Source organism: Jaculus jaculus, chromosome X (assembly GCF_020740685.1).
Source record: "Jaculus jaculus isolate mJacJac1 chromosome X, mJacJac1.mat.Y.cur, whole genome shotgun sequence".
NCBI classification, from domain to species: Eukaryota; Metazoa; Chordata; class Mammalia; order Rodentia; family Dipodidae; genus Jaculus; species Jaculus jaculus.
Window position 1 is genome coordinate 176,460 of NC_059125.1, and position 4,710 is coordinate 181,169.

The 4,710-nt window shown below is 43.4% G+C and overlaps 1 pseudogene; it reads right to left on the reverse strand.

Annotated features, from left to right (window-relative positions):
- Nucleotides 1-297: 297 nt before the first annotated feature.
- Nucleotides 298-4,136, reverse strand: LOC101600386 (annotated as a pseudogene).
- Between the last annotated feature and the right edge of the window lie 574 nt (nt 4,137-4,710).

Consider the following 4,710-nt stretch of genomic DNA (forward strand, 5'->3'; position numbering starts at 1 on the left):
GGCCTCCAACTTACTATGAAGCTGAAGCTAGCCCTTCAACTCCTCATACTTCTGCCCCTACTTCTTTGTTTGTTTGTTTGTTTTTTGTTTTTCAAGGTAGCATCCCAATCTACTCTGGGCTGACCTGGAACTCACTATGTAGTCCCAGGGTGGCCTCCAACTCATAGTAAACGACCTACCTTTGCCTCCCAAGTGCTGGGATTAAAGGTGTGGACCACGATGCCTGGCTCATGTCAGTACTTCTTAAGTGCTGGAAAGACAAGCATATGCCAACTATGCAGTCTCACAGAATTTAATCTAATTTATAAGGTTATCTCTTTGTTTCAATCCCTCAAGCATCTCAGTCTCAAACTTCACGTTTAACTTTAAGTCCTGTCCCTGGTGTAGATCAGCTAACACATTCACTATTGCCATTGTCCAGGGTTTGGTGGCCTGAACACCACACTATGAATGCTGGACTCTAAGACTTTGGCAACAAAGGGCACTACATAGAGCAATTCCTGTCGTCCTTAACATAAGCTTCTAGCGGCAAAATTTCACATCCAAGTCCGTGTGTAAGGTGGGTTTGTTTTTAGCTAATGTGATCATTCCTAGCCAATGTCCCAAGTTCTTTATCAAAGAACAATATGTGAAATTGGCCAGAGCTTTATCAGTGGACAAGAACACTTTCAGATTTCTGCAGGACTCATTAGGAACTAGCTCCTTAAACTCCAGGTTCTTCAATATGCTAAGAAGGTTTGAATACAGGCTGTGAAAGTTTGACAATCTTCATAAGTAGATATGGTGAAATTCAAGTCTTAACTTCTTCCTTCATGGTCCATTTTAGCGATTTAAACAACTGTGTCATTTTTGACTGTGAGTTTGTTAAAAAATAAAAGACATTTTCTCTTGAATATTTCAGGGGGCTCTACTATTCTCTCAGTTTGATTTGTGGCTACAAGCAATGCATCAATATTTGTAGTATTTATAGAAAGTGGCACACATATCTTATAGCTGACTCCTGTTGGTTGGGAGACTGAAACTGTTGTAGCAACAGTGGTGGTTGTTGATGTGGCAACATCAGTGTGAACCTGACCAGCAAGGGGAGCTTTTGCTGGGCCTGAGGCAGGGCAATACTTCCAGGGGTTGTGATAGAGCCTTCTATTTTCACAGGAGGATCTCTAGACTGCTGTCCTTTCTCGATATACTCCTGGAATGATGTAGAAACTGCATAAAGTGACTGATGGAAGCCAAGTGCTGACAATATTGGGGATAGTCCTTCAATCTATTTGTAAATCTATCAAGTGCAGCAATCCCAAAAGAATACATTTTGGATCCAAAAGGCTTGTTTCAGGCTTCACAAACATTTCACAGGGCCACACTCAATGCCATGTAAGTGACCAGTCCTTTTTCAATTATATACAACCAAATAGGAAGGCTGTTATTTTAATTCTTTATAAGGGTACTGGGGAAAACCCATTCTCTTCAAACAAGTTTCTTCGTATACAGTCAAACACTTCTCATTCCCATGTCATGGTAGAATCTTAGGCTTTCAGCAGCATTTATAATACATCATCAGCAGACACAGTTGGGTGTGTGGGTGAGTATAGATTCCCTGGGAAACAGCTGTTTGCTTCTTCATCTATCTCTTTACAAAGTGCTGATTTGCCTCTAGCCACACCTGAGACAAGTCCGAATGTTTCATCTTAGTCTGCTGGAATATAGGCTGGTCGATTCCAGTGGTGCCCAGCTTCCTTTGTACAACAGGACCGTTATTCATTACAGGAAGTCCAAGGGCCCCAGTTCCTATACCAGCCAGGCTTCCTGTGCCAGGATCACCTACTGGAAACTTGGATGAAAGCCCCCCAATGACACTGAATGCAGTTGTTTGATTTGGCTTAAAAGAAGTGGAAATGTTTTTGCTGCTGACTGAGGGGCACTGAACGCAGAACCCAAATTTGGAGGGAAATCATGCATAGTCTGGGTGTGAGGGGTAGCCAAACCAGCTGTATTTAGAGATGCCATTCCAGCGAGAGGATAAATCTAAACAGGAGACATGGCATCTTAGCTGCTAGCACTAGGAAGGCAACCACTGGGCATAACTCCAGGAGGTGGCTGTCTGGTTTATCCATGACATTGTGACAATTGTGTACCAAGGTGAGGATGATCTCTGATAACTCCTGACAAACACTTCCTGCACAAGCCTGTAGAGATGATAACATTGTTGCCAGAGTTTCAGTAGGAAGTTGAGCACTTTGGGGCTGATCTTTCTCTGGGGCAATTCCATCCAAAATAGAAGGCCACCTTCTCTTTAAAAAAAATCATGCATGCTTGGATAAAAGGCTCCCTGCACTCTCTTATTTTGTCTGTGAGCCACTTGTAAAGTATGAGGTATTCATGATGTGAAGCCAGTGCAGTGAGCAAACGGAGTGCCATTTAGCAGCATTGACAAGGCCTTTAAGTCTTGGGCAACGTGAGGTATTCAAGACAATTTGGGCTGGTCATACTGCTCCCCTCTCAAATACCATTCTGCTATTGCATGCATGAAAAGTAGGCAAATTGTTGGAGACTGTCCCTGCCCATGATATGCAGAGTGCAAAATATGGCACAGTTAGGATGGTTTCAAGGAAAATTGGCACCAAAGTGGACATGAGTTCATGGTGTAAGGTGTGCCAAGAGGTTTTGATTGGTAATAATGCCAATACCCATATGTCTGGACAGTGTTTGATAGGGAAGCTGAAGAGCTGCTTAATTTGCTCATAGTGTCCAAACTCTGCAATCATCAGCAGAGACTCAATCAAAGCCAAGCTCTTGCATGTGGCAGCTTCTCGATCATCATCTTCTGGTGGTAGTTTCAGAATGGCAGTGGCAACAGCATGACATGGACAGTCAGCAAAACAGAAGATCTCTGGATTTATCAGGGAATGGGTAATGAAGGAGAACTGGCCTTCTGGGTTTTTCCAAGGTCTGTATATGAAGTCCACTGAGAATATTTCCATGCCCAAACCTTACCATGCCAATACCAAACACTACCTTATGAAGTCCTTTACTATCATGAATTTGAAATCCAGGATGGTCCAGTTCAAAAGTTACTTCCTTGAAATTCAAACTAGTGTTCAGTTCTTTAATGATGTCAATCAGGACTTTGGCATTCCATGTGTGCGCCTGTGTTCCATCAATTTTATCTTTCCCATAACTCCCGATCCCACTGCCAGAAGTAGAGATACTCTGTAATGGAACACCATCTGTTCATTGTGCAGGAGCTTGAGCCATCATTCCCAAAACCCGGGCGTCCCGAGCAGCTGTCAACACCCCGACACCGAACTGCATGATCATATTGCAACATTCTTCAGTACTCAAACAAAAGCCATAGCCTACATCTTGCATGGAATCAGTGAAAAATTTCTCCATCACGTTTTAGTTACCCCTCCAGAATCAGGCAAGATCCTGACCATCAGAATGGCCCATTTTTCAGGGTATAAAAGTGGTACAAGCACCACCGGGCAATGTTCTATGGGAATATCTCTGTGTGGCTCTGTAAGAAGAGCATCTATCTGTTCCTGTGCAACTCTGCAGGCTCCCTTCTTCCCAAGGAGGAGAAGGGAGAGGAGGAAGTACAGCACCTCTATTGCTGTATCTTGGAAGTCTCTTTCTTGACTTCCACTGACATCTGTGTCAATGTAAGAATGCAGAAGGTCGAGAAACTTCTCTTTGATAAACTGGGCAGCAGAACCTCTGAGATCTGAGCTGGAAGAATTCAAGATGGCATGACCAAAACTTGCCTCTTGTCCTTTGCTTAATGTGAGAACTTTACTCAGCTGGGCAAGTAAGTGGGTCATAGGCTTTAAACTCTTCTGGTAGGGCCATGGATTATCAATGGCATATGACAATGTCGAGATAAAATTTCACTTTGTAATTGAAGCACACTCCTGAATCAGAAACTTGAGTCTGATGGGAATCTTTGCCACTGCTTTTATGATCACCACTTAAATCCACATGTGAAAATAGGCAGCATAGTAAATGCCTGTCTGCCTCAGGACTGTGCTGACTCACGATATGCTGTCTTTCTGCTGGTTGGCTTTGTAGTTTTTCATGGTTAAATTGTCCATCAGTTATCTTATTTGAGACAAGGCCAGTGAGAGTGAGTGATGATTCATTGCAGGTTAGGGCTGAAGCTGGCAGCTGAGTGCAAAATCAACATTATTCTCCTTTGGTCACCTCAAAGGCAGCTGAATTCCTTTGCTTTGTAATTAGGCTGTATCTGATATCTTCATCATGTCTTCAGTTCTTCTTTTGCAGGTGTCTTATTGTATTCTGAAACATGGGCCCTGGCCTCAGAGGCCTTCAACTAATGGAGGCTGGTCATTCCCTCCAAGAAAAAATAAATATGGAAGAGAGTTTGCAACACCTTGTCATCCTGTGCAGAAACTAGTTTGAGTCAGAATAAAGTACCTCTCCTCTACTGTCCTTTGTGATTTGGAATAGAACAGACCTGGACAATGAGTGAGCTCCCATTGGAAACATTCCCATCCCCTGTGATTACGTTAGCAAGCAACACCAGCTTACCCCAGCTGCAAGCCAGCCAGGCGCAAGCTCAAGTGTGTGCAATATTTGTTTTTTTTTTTTTTTGAGGTGGGGTCTAACTCTAGCCAAGGCTGACCTGAAAAGTCCTATGTAGTCCCAGGGTGGCCTTGAGCTCATGATGATCCTCCTACCTCAGCCTCCCTAGTG